The sequence below is a fragment of the Pithys albifrons genome, chromosome 11, assembly GCF_047495875.1.
Source record: "Pithys albifrons albifrons isolate INPA30051 chromosome 11, PitAlb_v1, whole genome shotgun sequence".
Taxonomy (NCBI): domain Eukaryota; kingdom Metazoa; phylum Chordata; class Aves; order Passeriformes; family Thamnophilidae; genus Pithys; species Pithys albifrons.
This window is the reverse complement of record NC_092468.1, coordinates 20005346-20030993: the sequence shown is the minus strand read 5'-3', so window position 1 is coordinate 20030993 and position 25648 is coordinate 20005346. Positions and strand designations below refer to the sequence as shown.

At 41.6% G+C, this 25648-nt stretch overlaps 1 protein-coding gene across 3 annotated transcripts in view; it reads left to right on the top strand.

Moving 5' to 3' along the window:
* KCNMB2 (potassium calcium-activated channel subfamily M regulatory beta subunit 2) overlaps positions 1–25648 on the top strand; it is a 143414-nt gene that overhangs the window by 44720 nt on the left and 73046 nt on the right. The gene's annotated exons all lie outside the window — the stretch shown is intronic.

Genomic DNA, 25648 nt, shown 5'->3' with positions numbered 1-25648 from the left:
TGTGGATAGTTCTGTGTTTTATGGCAGAAATGCCTAGAGGACAAACTGGCTCAAATCTCGCTGCCTGCTGAGTGTGCATTCCACGTTGCTCTTCCCACGGAGCAAAATACATAGAGGTCATGCAGAAAACACTTTACCCCTTTTCTACCGAGCCGATCGGGCTGTTTCTGGGAGAGGGGGAAGTTGTCTTAAAAATAAAAGGGGAAGAGGGAAGCTATGAAGCCTGTAAGATGAAAGAAGCATGCTATTAATGTGTAAAAATGTGCGTGGAGTGCCACCAATGTGGTCTGAAATGGGGAAAACAGCCAAGACTGGGGTGGGAGGAATTTTCCCAGTGAGGTTATAACCTATTGCAAAAAAAGGCATGATATGTCCATCCTTTTTGCATAATCAAGCTTTCTCTGCACTGTTGGCATTGTTTTGCTGGACAAGAATTGTAGTTTCAGACACAAAAAGGTACGATTTCCTCCTGTGCCTCTGCCAGCCCCCTGTCACCCTCCTCCACCTGAGAAACCAGTGTGGGAAAGGATGTACACGACCTTTAGATGAATGCTGAAAGGGTTGTGAGTGAGGGCTGAATGAACACTCAGTAGTGTAACAGGAAAGCTTCCCCTTGAAAAAGCTTGCTTCCTCCCAGCCAGAAGTCCAAGAGGTGATAGGCAAAGTTAGAAGCCTCATGTACTTTTTTATTATGCAACTACTTACCATCACTAGACAAGAAAATGTCTGAACCTCAAAGATTTGGGTCTGTGTGACCAAACAGAGCAGTGAGGTCTGCACGAGGTCCTGGGCAGTGCTGGGCTGCAAGTTTGTGTTTCTGTCAGTGCATCTGACCCTTGCCAGGATGAGCAGTGGGAACTTAATGAATGAAAACCTTATTTCTATGCATATGCAGAGTCCTTATCTTTTGGTGTGTTTGATCCAGTGTGATGTTCCCCATGCTGATGAATTGTTTCAACTTGTTCATTAAAATTTCATTTTAAACAACAGAGAGACTTCAGAGTGAGTGGTATTTAGTAACAATAAAATGTTCCGCTTGCAGAAATGCTCCTCACAGGAGCTATTAAAAATGCACTTAAAGAAGCTGAGAGTCATATCTTGCAGTAAGAGGTATGGTGTCACTTGCTGTTCTAAATTTTAAAATTAAGGATATGATGCCATTTTAAATCTCCTTTAATGTGGGTGTCATTAAGCATACTTCACAATACTGTTGTCTAAAGCTCATAACTTCAAGAATTCTGTTAGACTGATTGTTTTCATTACATCTTCATTTAAAAAAAAAAAGAATTCCTATATATCAGGGACTTACCAAGTAATTTGAATTTACTCATCCTAACAAATGTTCCCTTTAAGGAGAACTTCAGTGTACTATACTGCATTGTAAATAGGTCATGATATAACTCATTTAACAACAAAACATTGACAACAAAAGTGCTAAATGCATTCAGTCTAAGTAAATACAGATTGTGCCAAAGAGAAGCAATATTGGATCAGGAATGATAAGAATTGCTTTTAAGAAACATAAATATTCTCCACTTGATCCAAGCAACAACTTTTCATTCAATTGCATTACTGTGCATTGCAAATTTAGGGGGAAAGCATTTTGACCCGTGTTACATACACTACTGAGTACATAACGATAACAGTGAAAACTTTCTTCCAAAGAAATTGTTGTAGTGGTTTGCAGTATGGATCAGAGAGATACCATGCAGAGATAATAAATCTGTGTCAGAAATAAACAATGCATATGAAAATCACGTATATTGGTTTTGTTCACCTCACTTTTGTCCAGAGGCTTAGACAATTTACTTTGGTTTACTTCAGTGCCTCTCTGAGGGAAGGGTCTAAAGGGGTAAAACCATGAAGAGGTGGGAGACTGTGTTCAACCTCTGCCCAGCCACAGACTTCTCAGGGGCACTTGGAAAAGTCCCCCAACTTCCCCGTGAAACAGGCAGGGAAACAGCCCTGCCTTGCAAATAAGAGGAAGGATAGTGTGGTAATGGTGCAATTAAAATAAAGACCATAGTGCTCATGGGATGAGGCTCAAAACAGAGCTCTAGATAAGGCAAAATGCAAATCCAAATTTTGTAACAGAAAGAGGGTAATATTTCAGGCATTTTCAGCTGTAAAATAAGACATCACACAAATCTCATGATCCAAAACTAAATCTGCTTTCAAAAGTATCCCAGACAAATTTGCCACATACAAAAACTTCTGCCAGCAGCAAATATCCTTTTGTCTGAGAGCCTGTCAGAAGTGACTCCAAATCTCTCATCATTCCATCAATGTACAGCAGATAGTGAAGCAAACTACATCAGATTGATTCCCTGTATTCTTCAGAAGCTCAATGAATACTTTTTGCCATGAATATCATTTGCCCTTTCTACTTATGAATTTTCTGTGGAGGTCATGCAATTTTCTAATTTATTTATCTGATATTATTTGGGGCTTTCTTCAGCAAATAACTCTTGGCTTACAGATCTTTTGGGAATGGCAAATGTTTGCAAATTCATACTGCATTGCTTGGTTCAGTCCTGTGGTGTTCCTTGATTAGCTGATTTGTACAGCTAACAGGCAGAAAGCAATTTGCAAATTTCACAACCAAGTATAGTTTTGTACTGGATTTCCATCACTCTCTGAACAGTCAGGTTTAAAATTCATGTCTTGCAAGTAGTCATAGGAGCAACACATAAGCAATGAGGTGCTCCCACCAGACAGATGTGAGAGCCAGGTTAAACAGCTTTCAATTTCATATGAATATTCATGAAAAGTGTTTGAATTCCTGCAGCTCTGTTAAAATGAATAGTCTGCATAATCCATCACACACTGCATGGGCCATTCTCTCACAGCACTTGCCATGTCCCCACAGTCTCCACAACTCTCCTGTGTAAGTCCACAGCGCCTGTGGAAACTGTTTGTGCAGCCAATTTAGAAGGAAAAAACATCATAATGGAAATATCTAAATTCTCCACATTGTAGCCTCTCCTGTTGTGTCCGTCTTGCACATATTGTGACATGAAGACAGCAAACAGGGAAGACAGCAAGAGAGCATCAACAGTGATGCAGGAGAGAAAGCACTGAAAGAGGGGAAAAACAACTATGACCACTGTCAAATGGGGATCAGCACCACGGTACAGCAGGTACATAGGGATGGATACAGCAGGAACACATAATGCACAGGTACAATTTTTAACAATGAATCTAGTAAATTTGGGTCATTAACCTCAAGGTTTATGGTCTTATCAGACTTATGAGACTGGAGCTGTTGTTCCCAATCCCTCCCTGTGCAGGCACTACATGGGTGCTCATTTCAAATGCAGCCAAGCAAAGGGGTGACATGGTTTAGCTTTTGTCATGCAGGAGTCTGATGACATGCCACAGAGTTACGGAAGAGTTGTGAAAATAACAGGTAATAAGAAAAGTAGCTACGTAACTAATCTCATGCATCTTTCAAATGAAGTGAAAACTAGTAGGGCAAACAATTTCTGTCAAACAATTTTTTCTGATAGACATGAAAAACTTCAGCTGTCAAAACACCAAGCTTTTTTAACTCAGAAACAAATGAGGGACAGAAGGTTATAAAACATGAATACGTTTGCCTTTTGAATTATTTTTGCACTGTACTTATGTCATATCAGAATAAACCTCAGGTCTCCCACCAAGTGAGCTCTATTGTCCAAATACTTTATATAGAAAGTCTGGTGTGTGCTGAATCAACAGGGTTGCTGCAACTACACAGGCCCAACCAACACTTTCCCCTATTAGTTATGCCCCCTTTCTTTATCTTTTCACTGATTTTAAAGTCCAATGATTCTAGATATCCTTATTTATTCTAAAAATAGAAATGGGCCTGAATTGCATACAGCAAACACTGTGTGTGAGTTACACAGTATCTACAGGCAACACACGTGCATTCACATTCTGTCAGGGCACACGTAACACCGGATTAATACCGCTTGGGGAGAGTAAGAGAATGAAGAGAATGAGAGGAACTAAAACCAAAGCAAATACAGAAGATCTTTGCTAGGACAAAAACTGACTCAATGTAATCTGGAATGAAATTCCTACTTGAAACTCCTCCTAGATATTGCTAAGACTCATATTAGATCTTCTGGTAGTTTTTCTTTTGTAATCATAAAGATGTCCTGGTACCCACAACTAACCTCCATCTCTGCTTGTGCCAAATGGGATGGCCCAGCCAGCCCCAGGTACCCAGCAATTTTACCTGAATTCAGTGTTCCTCCCACTCTGTGTGCTTGGATTTAGGACGGCATTGTCCTAAATCAACCACTGCCAGAAGGGTTTTGAAGACCAGAAAAGCCAAAAGAGCATTCATCCCACTTCCCTTTGAGAGGAGCAGAGCTCAGAGTGGGACTGAAGTTTCAGCTTTTAAAACCAAAGTGGTTAATCTATCCAAGATCTCCATCCTGTTGGGAGCCCTCCAGATAGCACTGTCCTTGTGTGCCTGCTTAGATGTGGTACCAAAGAAGGGACAAAATAACATTGCCTGCCTTGAAGAAGTGTTGCAGAAAAGATTCAATATACTTGGCTGTGTTTTACTCACAGGCAAGCTATTTTCCACCTCAGCACAGTGGTGCTCTTTACTGACAACCATTACTTATTTTCAAATTTAGGTAGGCCTTATAAATGTCAGACACCTGAGTGAATAAATAATGTTTCAGAGCAGTAACTTGAAATAAGTCAAACTAGGAACAGTGAGAAGATCTGGAGTATGGTCCCTTTGGGACTCCCTACCACTTCTAATTAATATCTGCTACTTAAAGCATCACAGTCCATGGTTAAATCAGTCAGAGGAAATAAAGAAGTATTAAATCCTTCTGGAGATGTCTGTCGCTCTCCATTCACAGAAGTGGATGTGCTCCTCACTACTACTGCCAAATACAATCGCTCTCTGACCTCAATTAGGAGTGTATAGAGTTTTTTGAGGGGGACAGCCCAGGGAACACATCAGCCAGGCTGCCCTGGCAGCTTGCAGCTTCCCTAGGGTTGGCATTGCCCCTTGTTTCCCCATTGCCTTCCCATTCCCATTCATCACCTGCTCCTGCACCTTCTCAAGATCTCCTGGGCCTCCAAAGAGACAGTTCAACTCATGAAACCTTCTGAAAACTGTGCTTTGGTTTTGACTCCTGAGGGAATCCAGTTGGAAGTCAACGAGCACCAGACTTGTAGGAAAAGCAGGAGAAGAGCATAGCCATGTGTGAGGTGTGGGGAGCAAAGAACAGCCACAGTCCTGGCACAGCTGAACACCCCTAAATTGCTTTATCTTAATGACTTTGTGAGACTGCTGAAGAAACAGGTGTCAGACAACCACATGTTGACTAAGGCAATGTGTTGCAGAGCCCAGGAGTTATAAAAAAACTGAAGGGCAGAAAAGGACAACAGTGTGGCTGCACTCATTGGTCTTTGATTGTCAGGACCCATCTGGTTATTGATGAGCCATTTTTAGGCTTACATGTGGAATTCCAGAGCTGCTGTAGTGGTGATAGGGAAAGAATTGATTCAGCTGTGAAAAATAGCCTTTGTGGAGCAGGTGTATGGAGGATTGTTGTGATTTGGCAAAGTTTACTGATCTGGGAAATAAGTGTTTTGGAAAGAAAACCTGAGTGGAAAACATCAGTTCAATTAGGACATCTTTCAATTCCTCCAACAAAGCATATGTAGTTCAAGGCATAGGGAGCAATAACCCAAGCACAGAACAAAGGAAGTTCATTTGTAACCATAGCCTTTTACTAACTGGAGAATCTGCAAATGAAAGGTGCCTTGACTTTTGAAAACCTCTGTTAATGCCCTAGGTATAGCAAAAACCTCTGACAAATTCCCCCTCTTTATTTGCTTTCATATAACAAGTTGATCTTGTAGCCACTCTGATCTTTGAAAGCTCTGCTGCTCTCCTAATTATTAACTGCATATTCCCCCATCTTACTAAAAGCATCATGGGACACTCTCTCTGGTTATGAAATATCCCAAGAAATCCACAACAAAGTCTTTTTAGCTGAGTTTAATTAAGATGATTGGGTATTTTGTATGCAGCTAATTTGGGAGGATTTTGTCACAGGTAAACAAGCTTTGGAAAAAAATTGCTTTTATCTCTTCTTGCTTTCTGTTTTAGTCATATTTCAAGTGAATTAGTATAATCTTTCCTCAACCAAACTCCACAGCCAGTCTGTTCCATCATTGTTCTAATTTTATAAAAAGAAAATTACTGAAAGCAATTAATTAAAAATCTCTTCAGAAATGCATATGTAGATGCACTTATTCACTAAGAACTCACAAAATAACTGCATTTAAAAACAATTTATCTGGTGCATTAAGTGTGAACCGGATGTCTTTGTTAGGTGCACCCGCCTTTTGGTGGTTCCCTACATGAATATATTCTTCATGTACAGATATCTGCAGTATCAGCTCAGTCAGAGAGGATCCCCTGTTAAACTAGGTTTGAGTTTCAGGTGAGTTTCCTTTTTCTTTTTTCCTATGTGATAAGAGTTGATTGATTTCAAGTGAAGAGTCTTTCCCTGCTGGGACCTGAACTGTCAAAAACCATCACTGAACCTGCAAAATTCTGTCATAACACCAGAAGCCAGAGCTCTGCTCCAGAATCATCAGAGTTCAGGGAAAATTCCCAGTAATTGACAACAGAAGTTTTCTTAGCAAAGACATTCTGCCAGACAGAGACATTATTTTGTGCACACACAGGCACCCACCTGGGGGATAGTGCTAACACAAAGAGTAAACTCTATTCATGTGAGATAATTCATCATCAGCAAGACATACAAGTGGCTTCACACTAAAACTTTGGAGTAGGCTACTCATAAATTCTTCAGGTCTATCAGAAAGGCAAATTCCCATGTTGTAAATTGTATTTGATTTCTTAGGAATCAAATAAAATCTCTGAATTTTCTTGAATTCAGGAGGAGGGATAGGAAGCCAGAACTCTTGATCTCAAAGTTGTGTCTGCCCTTAATAAAACTCTAGCACATCTGTGCTGTGAATGCAGATAAATGCTGGCATCCAGCACAAGGTGCAGAGGTTCTCCTGGCAGGACAGGAAGAAGTTTCCTCTGCAGAGCTGTTCCTGCTCTGTGATGAGTGTTCACCCACAGAGTCAATGCAGCAGCTCTTTTCATCTGCAAGAACACTTCCCAGGCAATTTAAATACTCCTGGGGAGGTTCCTAGATGATTTCACATACTCCATTTCTTCTTTGAGCAGGAAGTTTTGAACAAAGAAATTTCTCTGTCCCTCTTTGCTCTTTCCCTCTTCAGCTTCCATTAAAACATACTGTTAGTCTACTCTTACCACCTATCTCTGTTTAAAAGGCTCACATATCACAGCCTGCTGGTCACTAGCCAGGTATCCAGATGGTACTTATGTACCACATTGATAGGTGCCTTAGAAATAGCAGGGAGAGAGGGGGGAAAATATCACTGGAGACTTCAGATGCTCTTTTTGATAAATGGCAACTGCAGATCTAATTAGCCAGTTCCCTCCTTTACAGAAGCTTTGGAGAAACAACAGTGGCAGTCTCAAAGAGCAAACACACCAGCACACGCCTCTCACTGTCAGGTTTTAGCTTTCCCCTCAGAGCACGGTCCGTCTGTCCATCCCTCTTCTTTGAAAGACACCATAATATGCCTGGGTTTGAAGGTTTCTCTCAGAGCCCATTATGGCACTGCCTTTGCACCACTACACTGTGTCAACTACTTTTACACAGACAACTGGTTTCTAGAATAAAGAGCAAACACTGCTCACCTTAATTGTGTGAGTATCCCTCCAGCAGTAATCAGGCTAATTGCTTCTGTCAGGCCAACAGGGTTTGGCTCTAAATCAACCACCAGAATGATTATAGCATAAGTGCAGGAGTTCCTTTACAACTCCAAGGCCCACTTGTTAAACATTATTTACATCTCAGAAATGCTGTTTCCTTTCTCTCTTCCGTTTTATGAGGAGAAAAGTAGAAAGGTGCCAGAAGCCCCTGTGGCAGTGGGGGGGCTGAGCCCACCAAGAATGCAGTGTCAGAGGAGACAGGTCATTTCAGCCCTTGCTGAAATGCCATGAGAAGCCTGACCATGGGAGCTCCCAGTTGCATCATGTCTAGGGATCCCACCAGCATCCTCCCAGGAGTGGCACAAAACTGCAGAGCAATCTGCCAAGAAGGGAACTATTGCCTGAATCTGCTGTAGATGCATATTTGATTTATACCATAATGCACGAGATAGCATATCCTTGAAAATATGTAGCTTGCTCGATAAAACTGATAGATGCTCTCTTTACCTGCAGAAATTTCTACTTTTTTATAATCCTATTAAGCAATTGGTGTGTATCACATGGCAAATATTTTAGCATAATACAGATGCTCCAGCAGATTCATTTTAGCAGGTGGCACTGGAGGGGGGACAGGGAGTTAAAATCCCTGGAGCCAGCTGGTATATGGTATTGGACCCACCCCTAATCAAAGGATCTGGGCAAGGATCTAATAGGAAAGGACTGAAATCCCACCTCCACCAAGGGACATGTGGGGCAGAACCAGCTCTCAAGGGTGAGACCTTCAATCTGTATTTCACAAGACTATGCCTTTTTCAATAGTATTTTGGTTCATTTTGATTGTTTCCATAACCACCGACCTCAGGAGGAGCCCCAGGCTGGGCTGTGGTCGGTGAGCCCATCCCAAAGCAGATTGTGACCCACAGCTGGAGCAACAGCTCAGGTCCACATCCCTGAGTCTCTGGAGCCTCAAATTAAAATCTCAGCTTGCCTGCAGGGTTTAGGGGCCCCAAGGGTTACAGAAGAAATGAGCAAGGTGGTCAAGCATGTTCAGCACCTCTAACCTGTCTTGGTCCTGCTGAGCTGCTCAAGTCTCCTAGTGGACCTAAAGCTTTTTCTAAGCAGTTCCAATCTGTTGCCTTCCCTCTTAGAAAAATCTCTACACGTCTCTAATCATTTTCACTGTCAATCTCTGCACTCTTTTTATATCCATTAAAGACTTTATGAGATAGAATGACCAGAAATGAAAAAAGATTCTGAGGATAAAGCATGCCATTGATTTATGTTAATGGACCTGTAATAATATTTTCAGTGTTTGATTTCTTTTTCATTCTGTACACAGCTAAAATGATGATTACTTTTCCATACTCCTTTCATTTATTGAACAGCCACTTACATTGGGCTCCACAAATTTGTTCTCAGGTCTGTCACCAAAGCAGTTAAAATATAATTAATTTAAAATCCGCCAACACATAAGAAATTGAGGTGATTCTTTCCAATCCATCTTACTAGAATTCATCAATGAATATCACCAGCTGTCATGCTTCTTGTACATTTGTCTTTGTAAACCTCATCTGACTTTACTAGCTTTGACACATTTAACAACTGTTAATACTAAAAAAAACTCCCACTCTAATTTCTATTGAACCACACCATAAGCCTTAGAAGTCCCCAGATGTGCATGAATAAATATCATAGTCACCTATGACAGCATCTTTAATGATTTTAGTATTTTTTACAGTGATAACTTTCATCTCTTATGCATATGTCAGATTTTAAAAAGCCAAGTATGCCAAGATATGTTGGAGTTTATAAAGGAAACCAGAGAATAAATGTTGCTTCATTTTGCTTTCATAATAGATTCTGTCTTGAAATATTAGGTGTTAAATCACCTTACCCTAAAAGGATTAGAATATGAAAAACATCCCTCATTGGTGGAGAGGAAAAAATCCTACCTTTTTTATGATGGAGTTTGATAACCCAACAGAAGGGATTATACAGGACAGTGCTAACAAAAGCCAGAGACTGTGAGCATAAAGAAAGGTTTATTCCTGTTTGTCAGCTAAAGATAAATAAAAACCAGTCCAATTCTCATCTCAAAGTTGTTACAAAATCAAACACAAATACTTCATCAGAGGTCTGAAAAAGTCACTTGCCTTTCTTCTATTTATTACAAGGCTGTGCCCTGCTTTATTCTGGCTGGCAGAAGACAGAAATACAATATCACAAATTTGGGATCTGCTGGAACTTGGAAACACCAACAATAACAACACTTTATCTTCAAAGATTTGCCAGAATTAAGGGCTAGATTTTTCAAAGCAGCTCAGCACCAAGAATGCCTTCAGACTTCCCTGGGAAACAGAGAACTGAGAACAGGAGCACTGGTCTTTCATTTCCAGCCTACAAAACAACTATCAGTCATCACATCTTTCCTACAGGTTAGAAAACAGATGAGATGTGGGCAAGTGATTTTAGGTTAAGGGATTTCATGGTTGCAAATGGTTGCATAAACCTGTTTTTAGTGTCACTTAGCATGGGAATTTGTTTTTTTTTGTGATGAAACAATAACATCATTAGCTGCTGCAGGCACAGGAGGCACATCCCCATTGTGAGGTGAGAATGTTTACCTGTGTGTTGAGTTTGTGAGACCATACAGCAACACCAGTGTACCTTCGTGCATGATCCAGAACACGGAGGAGTTACTGAACTAATAAACACTGTTTTAGCTAATTGACATATTTATTATTGATGTGTTTGACATGCAAGCTGATTAAAACCTCATGTTGAACCAGGTGGAAAGCAAACATGGAGCCATAAAGATCAATTAAATGCATTTAGACGTTGCACATGAAGGCAAGTGTGCTGAGCTGTGAGCTGGTGTGGTGCCTCAGACAGGGAGGGCTGCACGGGCCCCAGTAACCCAACACACACACACACATTCTCTCTGGCTGCTTCACTTTCCTGGACGCCTGTTTCTGAACTCTTTGGTGTGAGCAGCTGAGAGGAATGAAAGATTGGGACAGGAGCAGCTGCAAATGAATTGGTGTATCACAGGTACTGAATGATGATTTTGCAGGTCTCTGTGGCTGGATGGGTGATGACTAATACCCTGGGGTGGAGAGAAGGAGAGCAAAGTGGTCTGGCCAGTGAAGTGAAAGGTGGATGGGTAATTAGAGACTACACCATTTTCTAGCTCTTTCTCTCTGGCAATTTTTTTCCTGTGTTGTGTATTTACAGCATCACAGTAACTGGACCATCAGCTTTTCTTTCAAAGAGCTTGTTGCTTGACAGTAAATTGCACTGTATAATAGCATAAATATAGCAGAACAACATTTTCATTCACAAGAGTTCATAGTAACTGCAGAAACAAACCTTCCCTCTCTGAAACAGTATCTGCCTTTCAGATTTTCCAGCTCACATTTCCCAGGATAGTACTTTTTTCCTATTCCCTCTTATTTGTTAATTTCATATGTTGTATTTCTGGCTTTCACTTGAACATGACTAGGAAATATTGCTTATCCAAACAGAGTTCCTTTCCCTTTCTAACACATCTTTTTCATCTATAACTTATTTTATTGCCAGACATGAAAAAAACAGCCACAAATTATATGACAGCATCTCCCCAGCTCCTGAGATTTCTGATGTGTCTTATGCTGTCGTATCTCTTTCACTAAATCTGTGTGAATAAGACAGAATATGTGTTGAAAAAGATGTGTTTTATCATAAATTTACCCTCGTTTCTTAATTCAGATTCTGGAGATATTGTCAAATTACTTCACCTTCTGCTAACTCCTGGTTGTCTTCACTATCCATCCTCACAATTGAAAAATCAAACTAACAGGATATTATGTGTGAAAAGTAGTTTTTTAACATAAGAAAATGAAACATAAAAATAAATGCTGAAGACAATAAACTTCAGAAATTGAAAAGCTGCAGCTGTCATCCTTATCATCAAGAATGGCAGCAGCATCACAGCTAAAAATGAAAATCCTCAAATTCAATGTTCCAGGATGCCAGGTACTGACTGTACCAGCCCATAGCAAGAACTGATCCCTACTCAGTGAAGAGTTAGTGTTTTGACTGAAAAGGTGTGAAAAGAGGAATTGTATTTTCTTATTTGAAAGCAGATGAACAAAGGCACAGAAAAATTGCCTGTATTGTACAAAAACACATAGAAAGCCTAAAGTAAAGTTAAGCAGCCAGACTCCCAAATCCAAGCACAATGACTAAACCCCAATTAATGTTTCCTACTCCTACGTTCATGGAATCATTCCCATTTTTGCTTTATTGCCCTGGGTCAGTGCACCTGGTGTGAGAGCTGCCACCCAAGTAAGACAAATGCTCTGCCTAGACACAATCCTGTCTTCAAAGCCAGCCAATAACAGCCTCCTGAGGAAGCTACAAGAAATTCCTTAATTGGCAAATGCAGGATAATTATGGCAACAGAGGTCTTATCCTGACAGAGATTAACTTTAAGCCTTGAAGCACGAATTTTTATGGAGTTCCAAAATTTAATTTATTAGTGCTAAATATTATTACTCAAAGCACTCTCACTGCCCATAGACATGTCCATTCCATCTCAGGACTCTCACTCCCACGCCGAACTGTTCAGTTATCTATTTAATTAGTGCAATTATTTCTGATGGACATTGGCGAATCGTATAAAACCCAGAGGCTCGTCAGTTAATGAGCATCATCAGGTTAATGAAGGAGGAGAGTGGAAAGGACCACAGCTTATATTTTACTAGTCCCAGTATTCACAAGTGAGGTTTTGGAGGAATGTAAATAACACTGAATTGCTGCCAACCTTGCTTCCCTGGATTTCTGAATTGCTTCCCCTTCCCTGTTGCCATGCCAAGTTTTGAATTTGCTTTGTGCCAAACTTCATACAAACAAATTTGCAGAAAATTCATTTCAAAGTCTGACTTACGCTACAAGCAACAACCAAACGTGAAAGGAGTGTGTCTGAGCAGCAGAGCTACGCTGCTCTTTCTGTGATCACTTAAATGCAGAAGAGAAACAATAAAGCCAGATTTGCTTTTATCTCATCACAGTTAAGCCCTGGATTTTGCGTAAACAGATACCAAATGCACCTAAACCTCTTAATCAGCAGCTTCTTTTTTTTTTTTATCCCAAGCACACAAAGCAAAGTCTAGCTTTAGGGTAAGAAGAAAAGGAAAACTTTTTTTGTTCTTATAGGAACACTTTAAACTCCATTTTCAAGGTTCATTTTCCCATTACAGCTCACAGAAACTTGCATAATGCTCCAGTTGAGATCAGCTGCATCAGGCAGCTGAAAGAAATCGGTAGCAAGAAACCCATGTGGAAAAAAACATTATTTTTACATGTACATTTTTGAAGTTATCATCAAACTAGTGGAAGCCAAAACATTTGTACTTCCCTGAGTACCTGAAGTTACAAAGATGTCCAGAGTGATTGTGCTGAGCACTGGGAGAAGAGGATTGCAGGTGGTGTCTGGCCACAAGCAGAGGAGCAGCTGCTCAGGGATCAGATCATCCCTGTTCCCACTGGGGCCATCACCTCCTGGGGAGAAGGGACGCTGGCCAGAAAGCTGCAGGCAATTAGAGGTAATTAACCCAGCTGGAAATCCATTCCAGACTGTGTGTATTTACTCAGGGAAAGGAAGGGGATGATGAGTCCTGACTCTGTTTTTCACTTCCTTGAGTGGCTTAATCAACAGAGTCATGTCAGTAGGAGGGGTCATCTGCCCTTCCTCTCTCCTGTGCTAAGGAAAAACTCACCAGCATGGGATTCATCCACCCTAATTGCACTCATCCTTTACCTGCAGCTACCACCATCTCTCCAGGTGCATCCATATATCCCAGATCATCCTTAGCCCTCTCTGCTGCCTCTCGAGGTCTCAACCAGGTTTCCCTCACCCAAAGCCCAGGCTGCCATGGTGCTCATCAGACAAGGAGAAGGGTGTGGTCAAGACCATGAACATACTTTCTCTTAGGTACCTCATCAGAAACGTACAGATGTAAATTAAACATAAAAACATGGCAAGGATTGGGGCAGGACTGTGGTGTTTCAGGGACATGCTGTCCAAGGGGAGGTGAGCACTGCCGTGTTTCACAGACCTTGGAGAGTGTGGCACTTCCCAAACCTCGTTTTTTCCATTCACCAGCATGAAACAAATCTGTGTGTCATTCCCCAATGGCAGCTGCAGTTTATTTGAAGACAGTCCAGTTTTTCAGATTTGCAATTGCATTCATGGACATTTAGCCTTTTTGTAAACAGGTTACAAGTTTGGGTCAACTGGGGATAAGCCAGGGCAGCTTCTCTCCCTGCAGTAAAATTCCCATTGCAATGAACTCGTGCTTGTCCTGAATGCAGCCCAGTCAGGGGCTCTGAAGACAGTAAATCAGTTGTCAGTACTCTACAACATACACAGAACTCCCCAAAGGTTGCGCTTTTTTGTTTAAACAAACGAAGATGGCATGATTCCCTTCCTCACAGGCAGTAACTTGACCCTGCACCTTCCGTCCCTGCTATGCAGCCCTTTAGAGACAACAAACAATCCAAGCAAATCCCCAGAAATACCCCAGGCAGCTTTTTCCAGCTTCTCCTTCACTGTTAGACATCCAGCCACGACAATCCTGCTGCCTGTGAAGACTGGCTCAGTTTCCTCCCACCGTGGAGCTGGTGCCTGCAGTGCTGGGCTGCCCGCTCTGGCTGTGATGGAGCCCAGGTGAGAAGCCATCAGTGTACTGCACTCACTGCTTCTCACTAACCATTTCTGTGTCATCTCGCCATAGCAATTGCTCTGCAGTCGAGCAGATACCAATTTTTGGACAGTGCAAGCCATACAGTACAGACAGTCACTGGTCATTGCTCTGACACAGCCAGGCAACTTCTCTGCCAGCTCCTGCTTTGCCCCGCTCAGCTATAATTCACCTTGGCACACACTTCTCTTCACCATCCTGCCATGGTAAAGAGCATGGGTAATGAGCAGATCACTTGGGTAAAATTATCCCTCTCTCCTTCCATCCCATTTTCCTTCATTACATCCTTCTCCTGACCACAGTGAGTAGCTGATCTTTAGCAGCACATGCCCTGCAAAGGCAGGCAGACATTTATAGTGCCACTCAAGATAAGTTAAGGCCTTTAATCTTTCAGAACAATTTGCCTCACCAGTTGTTCACTATCCAAGTTTGCTACAGCTAAGACTCTCTGGTATCTAAATATCTAAAAAATACAGTACACTTAAAACCTATTCTTTTGCTCTTATTAATTCAAGCTAGCAGTGGAGTATACAAATACTTGCAGCCCCTCCAAAGTTGCAGAGAAGGTGTAAAACCACAGAGCACAACAAGCCCACAGGGAAAGCAAGTCTAAGGACCAAAAAAACCACCCAATCCCACTTTTAGGCAGTGCCATGGCAGCCCACTGGCTGCATACAGATGCTGAGAATGGGTCTGGGCAGTTATATTTCCTCTTTTTTTGGGCAGCAGCCTTTCCTGCCCAGCCAGCACCACAAGGCTGACCATTGAGGAGCACAAAGCAAGGCCCCAGTACTGAAGCTGTCCACATAAGAATAATTGCAAATACAGAATAGCTAAAAGGAATTGATAGCATGAAAATGTCAGTTCAGAATTTAGTGGGGGAAATAAAGTGTAAATCACTCATTTTTAAGGACATGACTAGTCTCGCTAAGAAGTACATTTAAAGTAAAATTATTTGAACTAGGACAGAGAAAGGTCAGTTAATCCTTTTACTTGGAGCTCGTAGTTATTCCCTAGGATGTATTTTTTCTTCTTCCATGCAAGTCTTTGTATCATAGAGGTCCCAGTCTTCAATACAATTAAGAATTATTGAATTTTCATTTCCACTGTTGCTTTGATATCTCATCTTGCTGGAGAAAATGCAGTTTTTAGCCCCATTTATCCACAGTATTAATTTTTCCATTGGCTTTATGGAAGCCATCAATTTACTGACTGGCTTTTCTCATGATTTAAAAACATCATCTCAGTAACATTGTTATCTTCCAGCCATATTTCACAGATATTATGAAGCTGGTTTATACTGATATCTTACTTAGCATCTGGCTGATAGGACAATTGCAGGGAAATATTGCCAAAGATATAAGGTCATTTGCAATAAATAATGAGCTTTAAAGCTTAACAGGTTGTTTTCTTTAGAAGGAATCAGATCAGAGTTCCTATGCACAAAATAGCCACTTGCCATACAAAGGCTGAGCTGGAAAGTGCCTCTTAATACATGAAATAAATCCTAGAGAGCGACCAAGCAACAGCTACATTCTCAGCTGAAGTTTTTCATGGCTTTTTGAATTATCTAATTTGCCAGAAGTGAGTGTCTGCTTCTGGAAGTGTACGATAGCTAATAATGCATTCCAGAGTTATTAAGGTTTATCATGTAAATCTTTATTTGAATGCTTTTAAAATGCATATTACTTTCTTGATAAACTATGATGGCTCCTTAGGAGCTGTTAATACAAATTAGGGTGCATACCACATGTAGTAGAAAGCCTTATGTAAAGTACTTATTCCACATGCAGAGTAATCAGCTTTTAAATTATATTAAATACTGCAGCTGTAATGTTTTCCCCCCAGTTGCAGGGATCAGATCACTTTTGTAAAAGTATTTTTTACTAAATTTCACTTCCTCAGGTAAAAGCCCAGTTTTCAGTTGTGCAGCCAGGAGATGAGAAGTTGGAGACTGAGGAATTGCAGGGAGGGAAGGACAAGATATGTACCAGTTACAATTCCCCAGATACTTTTCATAAATAATTTCCATAATCTAAAAAAATCCATTCCTTTTGATCAGAAGCCTCCAATATACATGTAGAGTAGAGTTTCTTGCTTATTATTCCTACCTCCAGGTCCTTATATTTGGTGCCTTTTTACAACATACAACAGCTGCCTCTGGCCTGCACAGCAACCTCACTGGGGCAAATTTATTTTCCATAGACACAGTGAGCTTGGGAGTTTATTTACCACACTACAGCACTACTGCAAACACCATCCCCATCCAGAAAACTCTACCCTGATGCATGCAAAATGAAGAGGATGACAGAAGTAAAAGTTGCACTGGCTTCAGCTAGAGTCAAGTCAAATCTCAGCATCTCACCTTGGCCTCCTTTGAGTTCCTTCAAGGTAAAATAAGGTCTTGAGCCAGGCACACTCTACAAGGCAGAAGAAGGGGGTGTGGAAACAAGACAGTTTATGGGGGAATGGTGTAAACATAAGCTCAGCTATTATTACAGATGGTTTGTCTAAAGGAGATCTTTGGCTTGAAATAATGGCTGAGAAATATCTTAGTCAGTGAAAGTCCCAGAGTCTGCCCCATACTGAACAAAGTAACCTTGTAATCACTGTGAGTGGCACCTGATCTTCACACACCAGTTGTCACAGGTCAAGGGAGGATGTCTTCATATGTGTCTTGTGACAAAAACTGCACAAAAAATGTCTTCACACAGGGAAAAGACCCGAGGAAGGGGCTTGTTTTGCTTTTCTAATGGAAAGATCTCCAGACCTCTCCATGAAGTGTCCTTGCAGCTCCATTCCTTCACCCCAGTGCTCCCATACCAAGTGGAGGAGGAAAGGAGCCCTCCTGGCTGGCCATGGGATAATGTCAATTTGCAAACCTCCTCAGGTGCTTGGAAACTATTCCTGGTATCAAAATAGCCATGAGAAGTGGACAAGAGGGGAACAGAGAGCTGTTGTAGGCACTTGGGGAACAGGAGAGCCATAAGCTACTGCAGCACTCACCCACCCTACATGGTCAGCTAAATTAACTCAACAAGGTGTACAAAATCAGAGATAAAACTCCTTTCTGGAAAATGCTGCATTCTGATAATCAGTTACAGTTTTTGCAAGCTTCTGTAGTGTCACAACTTGGTACCAATTATGCATTTGAAGTCAACCTGCTGGCAAATAAGTTGTTAGAATTCCCTGCCGTATTTCTGCTCATTAGACTGCAACAGGTAGCAAAACACTACAGAAAGAGGGTTTGTTTATGTGTTAAACCTTCAGGTATTCATCTACAAAGTTCTTTATTCATCAGTGATATATCATGCTGGTGTTGAGCACATCTTGTACACACATATATATAACTTCTTGACAGACTAAGACAGGCAGGATTTGGAGAGAAATTCTGGTTTTTAAAAACAACCTCAAGCAAAACCTCAAGCAAACTGCCCATATCAGATTCAGTTTCCATTGTTTTCATTTTTGAGCCCTATCTCCATCATTATCACATTCTGACTGAAACCTTGTGGTTTTAGACTTTGGCAAGTTCTTTTGAAAGCAAGATAATTGAAACATGTTAGAACCTTTTCCAGTGGCTCCTTATTCTCACATGATCTGTGATGAAATATTTGAAGGAGTGTTTTCCTTCCCTGTGGCTCTCACCTCTATTATTTTCTTTCCTATAATGAACCTACTTGCTCTAAGTACAAACTTTTACCTTTTCACACCCTTTGCATGAAAGAAGTTTGGTTTTACTATGGCAGCCATGCGTCAAAGGTAGGATCCTTTCAGTTTCTCTCTCCCTTAGCAAAGATTGAAATATATGTGGCAGCAAGATCCAGTTTCTACAGATGTTGGTCTGGACTGTTTCTGTATTTATGAGGAGCGTCGGGCAGAGTAGGCAGATGCAGTGTCAGATTAGCTCTGCTTGTCTCACAGGTGTGGGATGGGCAGCTTTGGATGTGCTCCAGGCACGCAGGCACTAAACAGAATGGCTGTCAGAATAATGTTGAACTTTTATTGTATGAAAGGCAGTGTGAGGCACTGGCTCCCTTATTACTTCTTGCATGGTGAGGAGCAGCACTATGAGAGATTATAGTACAACAGGGAAGTAATGATAATTTGCCAATAATAATGTATGTGCCTTCGTTCCCATAAATGCTGAGACACTCCAAGAGTTTATCACTTTCTGCACAATTTTAGTCACTACGCAGTCACACACTAAGGCCTTCGGTTGCCAGGACATGTTGACATTTTTCTTTTTTTTTCTGTTAAACTGAGCAAGCATTTGAGCAGTGTTCCATTAACCCAGGCCTAGGAGGTGGATTTGGCATAGGATGCTCCTGTTGCTGCCATATCCAGTGCCTCCAGTCACTGGCGTCGTGCCTGGGTTCGATGTGCAGCGGACAGCAGGGCTGTGTGAGACAGTTGTAGGCAAACAGACTGAAGGGTTATAAAATTAACACCTAAGTGGTGGGGAGAGTATGAAAGCTAAAAATACACATTGTGCCCACAGCCAGATTTGGAGCTTGCATCAGACAGACCTTTTCTGTTGTTCCTTACCCCAGCTCCAAGCCATATCCTCCCAGCAGCTGAGCCAGGTGCACTCAGCCACTGCCCCAACAGCTTTGGGATGGCTACTGGTGCTCCTTCCTATGGTCCTCTCAAATGGAGATGGCAGATGAGTAACAAAGATCCAAAGCTATTGGCAAATGCAAGCAAGAGTGATGATAGGCACTTTCCCACCTTGCTTTCTAGACCTCTCCAGATAGATCAGCAACAGACTGAAAACACTTGATTCCCATTTCCACACAATTCCAAGAGGGTATAAGCACTGGAAATAGCAGCAGAGGAAGAGTTACCCTACAAAACATCTAAGATGATTACCATTTAATATATGCTGTTCTGTTAGAGGAACTCACGACTGTGCAATGGGCTGTACTCTCCCAAGAGTGTTTCCTTTTAAGTGGAATTTGGGACTATGGAAGGGCAGAGACAGGTACATCCCAGCTGTATCATGCTATGACTGCACTCAACCACAGCAGAGAGAGAAGAGAGGTACAAATTCAAGCACAGGCAGAAGCTGTTTCATACAGAGAAGAGGTGTACTCAATGAGCAACGTGCTAGGGAATCATTTTGTTTCCTTTCCTACTCTGCCTTTCCTTTAAAATTATTGAGAGGTGGAGTTAAATTTACAAGCAGCAAGGACATAGGAAAAGTTGATAGTAGCCACGGGCTCAATCTGTATAGATTGATCCTGCCAGTGATTGAGCTGCCTTCCATTACACAGCTGATGGCAATGCTGGGTGTTCAATTCACCCTTTCAATGTCAGAATTTTTTACACAAAGTTCCTCTTTGCTCTCTCCTGAACTGTCAGAGTATCTGTCCGTATCACTAAAGTCTTAATTTCCTTGATTACTGCAGCAACCCAACACACTAATCAAGCAGATGCAAAAATTTCTTGAGCAGACAGTCATGGTGACCACAATGTCCCAGGGGGATTTCTGATGAGATTATGAAACCAATGAGCTTTTCCACTCAGTTTTAGAGCTCCTAGAAATGATCTCAAGATATTAAAAAATTCTCCAGACCTGCTAGTCACAGCAGTGCCCAGCAGCTTGCATTCATTTTCCTGAGTGGGTGAGCTTTATTTCCAGAAGTGCTCATAGAAATTCAGGTTGCTGCAATAGTCCCTGAAGAGATGAGATGGTCTTTCAGGAGGACAAAACACTATCACTAGATATTACACATGGTTCTCCTCCACCTCAGATCTCTCCAGTCAATATTGCCATCACCAGAGAGTCTGCTCTCATCAATCCACCTGGGTTACTTCAACATCTCTGACCTGTTATCAATCAATTAACTAATTAAGAGATTTCCCATCAAGCTAAAAATCAAAAGCTCAGCAATTATTAGTTATTTCAAACCAAACACCAAAACAGATCTCCTGTAGCCCGTTAAAACTTCCCTGAGGTTCCAAAGGACCTTTTTGAAAGTTGTCACTTATCAGAGTTGCATTAAACCACCTCCAAAGCAGCGTGTCCTCCAGCAGCAGCTCACCAAGTGTCACCCTGGTTCACCCACAGCCACACACACAGTGGTCGGGTTGGAGGAGGATCCCAGTCCCCACCAGGACTAGATTCCATACCTTGATCTGAGCTTTAAACAACACATTTCCTCCCTGGCAGTAAGGACTGCAATGAACTGCAGCATTGAGGGGGGAAGGCAGGCAGAAGTCACTGCCTTTTGGCCAGGAACTTTCAACTCCTGCATCTGGATGTTTGCTTCTTTGCCCTCTTTTGTAGCAATCAGGGCAGGCAAATCATGGAAATTGGATCACAGAGGGACAAATGAGTAAAAGCCCATGAACAATTGAGACCAGGTTTATCTTTGAAAAAAACGTTGCTGAGATTAGTACTGGGTAGCTCCAGCCTCAGCAACCTCAGATGATGTATGACTGAAGTCTGGTGTGCAAGGCAGCCAGCCAGGAAGGGGAAATCATTTCAGCTCAGGGTTATTTCTATTTTTAACATTTCTGTGTTTATTTCTGCATTTCAGACACAATGCAGTGCAGATGACTGAATTGCAGAGGTAACTGGTGTGGTTTCAGATGCAGGTGAAACTCCAGGAGACATTTCTGAAGTGGAAAAAGTCAGTGATAACCAGTGAAATCAAAGCCCTTTTGTGTATTTGGTAAATACCTCTCCAGGCAATTCTGGGACAAATCAGCAATAGGTTATGAAACCCACATATGCATTAGGGAGCCTGTGTTCCATCTGCTTTTTAGGTTGACTCCAGGAGATTCACATCACAAAAGGAGCTATTGGTCAAATGTAGCTATTTCCCCCCCTCCCCCCCCCCCCAGTTTTTTAGCAATATTATTCCTGGAGCAAGGAATGGTAAAAAAAGCAGCTACTCCCTTATCCGTGGAAGAGGGTTCACCCAGGCAGTTACTGCAGACAACTACATTGTAGCAAGTAGTTAGGAGTAATGAATAATTAATGATAAATAATGTATTTGTGTCTCAATACCCCAAGGTCTTTGGGCACCTTCACAGAAAATAATTAAAACAATAGATTACAAATAAGATGACAAGTCCCCAGGCAAGTGGATGTACATAAACCTACAGTAATGCAGAAACAGAGAGGACCTGAAAGTGATGTAGGACCTAAAAAGCTCTGGTGCTTTGTTCTACAGATGGCACAGCTTCTAATGGTGCACCATGCCCTTCCCTGGCATGGGAAGAAGACAATTCCAAAGGCAAATACCAGCCCTAGCAGCAATATTTGCAAGCCTTACTATCACAAAACCATCTAAATGCTAAAGAATGATCGCTAGGAAGGGAAAACGGGTTTGCAGGCTACAGACATGCCTGAACCCATAACTGCAATCAGTGTGAGATGCAGGTAGTTGTGGCTGTGTCTCCTGTGAGGGCCTTTTTCTGTCAATCCTCCAGCAATTCCAGCGTTTCAGGGGGCAAAGAGCAGTTCCTGAGTATTTCCAGATTTGTACCTCTTACACAGACCTATGTATTACAATTAGTAAAAATTGGGCCAGACACCATCACTAGTGGAAAGTAGCCCAGAAGCAGGTTATGTATACAGACACCTTTGATCTTTAGGGTAGTCAGAACCATAAAGCACGGCCTGAATTGGGAATTAAAGTGAGCAGCCACTTCTCCCTGCTGTATACAAACATACAAACGGTTTTCAAACCCCTTTCACACCTACTGAAACATCAGGATCTCATTAGCAAAACACAACAGGCTGAAAGCACTTTTTTCCAAGCAGTCCAGTAGAGTACCATGGAAAGGTTTCCAGCTACCATTTGAGAAGCCACAGGCTTCTCAAATAATTACATTATTTAAATAAAATAATTCCCCAATCTGAATGGCTATGAGCAAAAAGCACAATGACTCTGGGGTTGTTAAGTCTCAGGGAGCAGAAGGGGAAAGTGGTTGTTTGCAATCTGGAACACCTCTGTCCTTTCTGTTCAGATGCTTAGATACCTTTTCCTAGATTTTAATTTCTCTCTTGATGGTGCAAGATAACAGTCCCCGGAGGATAAAACCTAATATTAAATACTTTCAGTTACTTATGAGCACTGAGAAACCAGTATTTTCCTGCTGCAGAGAAAGCATATTTGCTATATGTGCCCCTATATCCAATCCACAGCCTTATCAGTTACCATGTAACACTTTCAATTGTACACCAGCCTGGCAATACTGCCACTTTACTTCATTTAAAGCATGAGCAAAAATCTCATACTGTCTTAAGCTCAGGGATCCACCTGAAAACTAACCCCATAGCTCTAAAGACAACTCAGCTTGCCACCTGTGTGATGGCATTAGGTGAAGAAAGTAGCAAAATCTGCAGAGCCAGAAGAGGAGGAAGGGACAGCTTCCCTCAGCAGCGCCCACAGTTAGTTCAGCTTCAATCAGTCAGGAAATTTCACCTTGATTTTCATTGCTTACCTCATTCCATTCCCTATTACATTTGTAATTCTCTCAGAGAAGCTCATCATTAGGTTTCGCCAGCGTTTCTGAACTCGTCCCCAGGGCTCAATGCGAGGATGGGGAAAGCGTGAACAACCTTATGCATTAAGGTAACGCTTGTCAACATCAATGCTTCCCCACCTCCTGAGGCAGTGACACTTTTGTAAAGGGGAGAGAGCTGTAAGCCTTAAAGCCTTTGCAGAAAAATCAGGACCCAGTTTCATGTGATCCCACAAAATTAGCAAAGTCCATTTAGAAACACCATAGTGTCAGTGGAAATTGTATGTCAGAGCCTCTATCAGCCCCTTCCTAGATTTGGGGTTAGACCTCCCTTCTCTCTCAGCTAAGGAAACCTCTCGGTACATGTCCCTCCTCTCAGAGGCACTAAGCATAAACTGGTGGGGCAGGTTACAGAGCCACCCTTTAGGAAAGAACAGTGACTTTTGGAGATCAGACTGCATCCCTTCTTCCAGTAAAGCTCAGAGTAATGAAAACAGTTATGTGTCTTTGAGCACTGTTAATTTCCAAAATGTATTTGTGAGACACATTTAGAGGTGACCTATGAAACCTACTCCAGCACCAGTTAACATCACAGCATGGTGGGGAACTGGCTCCCATGCTTTTATTCCCTCCTTCCAACTGTTCTGAACACTATGAGCACCCCAGTTACCTGGGACCTCACCCAAAACACACAGAAGTAATTAGAAGTGCTGCCCCTTAAGTGAAGGCAAATATTCAGGATGGTATTAAACTGTCATTACCATTGCTCCTTAGCCTTTTGTACTCCAAAATGTCCCATTCTACTATTTTTGTTGAGTTTCCTTCCTAGTTCAACTCTCGCTGAGGGCCTGAGGTATCCAGTCCATCTTTACTTTCCTTTTTCAGACCCTTGCACTGGCAGCAGGCACAACAGCAATGCACTGTCTGGGACACTCTCTGGACTCACATGGCCTAATTGCTTTTAATTGTGCCATGTGCAAGAGAGGTGATGTAGCAACAACGGAGGCAAGGCTGCCCCTTTTCCATACTTTCAGGTAATGGAGCCACTTTGGTGGCAGGTCAGGGTCCACCAAGGCTGACTCCCAGGCACTGGTGCTGCTGGAAACATTGGCAGTAGGCAAGACTCAGCAGGGAAAAGAAACATCCCCAGCCCATGAGGCCTCTGGGTATCTCCTGGCCATCATCTAACAGTTTGTCATCAGGTGACCTTTGTGGCCAGTCTAAGCTCACCAGCCTGGATGGAGGATGCTGAGTCCTGCCCACAGGACCATTAAGGTGAGGATTTAAGGTACAAAGCACAGTTTCAGGAAGACTGCCATGTACTTACATTGCCAAAATGTAATCTTGGGGTGCAATAAAGCATATGCTGTTGAGTTTAGAGGTTCTCCTTCTTCATACTTGAATGTTATAACTATTTTTAAATTATTATTTTATGCCCATTGCCTGGAGAATTGGGATCAGTATGTGCTATAGCTCTGAAAGGTGTAAATAATTACTGCTTCAGAGTTGTTCTATCAGGCTGCCTCCAATCAGGGTTTTGGTGAGATTTTTGTTGTTGTTTTAGTGTTGTTCTGTTGTGCTTTGTTGTTTGTTTTATTTTTTCTACAAAGGGTTATTTCTGTTGGAAACAGACATCCTGGTAATACTGAAAATAAGATGTCCTAAATCAGAGCCTAAGAATGCATTATTTCATGCACTAGCTACTGAATGATGAATTAATAACAGTATCTCAAATACATCTTCTATCAATATGCTTATTCAGATTCCATCAGCATTAATTAACATAAATTATATGACATGAGGGGGATTCAGGCAGTCATCAAAAAGAACATTTCTCTTGCAAGCTACTGAAATTCTTGTGGTTTCTGCAAGGCAGCAATTTTTATTTTCCTCTAGAAATTCATCACAAATCAAATGTTTACACAGCAAAATTAGAGCCGACTTTTCCCTGATTTTCTGTGGATAGGATATTAGATCTTTAGCTTTGTTTCAGGTCTTCTTTTAAGTTTTATGCCAAGGAATAGCAGTTATACAAAGGAAATAATGGCAATGTGTAACTGCAGAGGGACATTCAGCAGTCCCTATAACCCTACGGTGAAGTGGAACATCAATAAACTGCACAAGCCATTTTTCGTTTAAGTATCTAAAGTCAAGAGAAAATAGTTATGAGTGTCCTGAAAAGACTGGGTTGGGTTTTTTTGAAATCTCATAATAATACAAAAGATCTTACTGTTCTGTCTCCAGAAAGGAAAAGCTCAGAGAATCCAGGAATGGGAAGGTTTAGGTACATGGCAGAATGTCAGCCAAGTGACCAGAACAATGAGGAGGGAAAGAACAGCTGTAGTTCCCCATTGAGCTGAATGGCATCCAAATGCTCATTTTCAAAAAGAAGGGAAATAAGCACAAAAAGGCAAGAGACAATTGCAAGGACATGCAGGCAACTGATATCAGAAACAGGGATATCAATTCTTCTGTGTCCCTTTCTGAGGCTAAGAGAGGGAGTTGCCTGCTTTAACCTCCCACAAAGAATGAAAAACTGTCTAAGTTAAACCACTGAAAAGTTATTTGTGTTGTATCACTTGAAAAGCTTATTTTGTTATTGGTTTTTTTGTCCTTAAGTTTTCTTCAGTGAAAAAGTTTA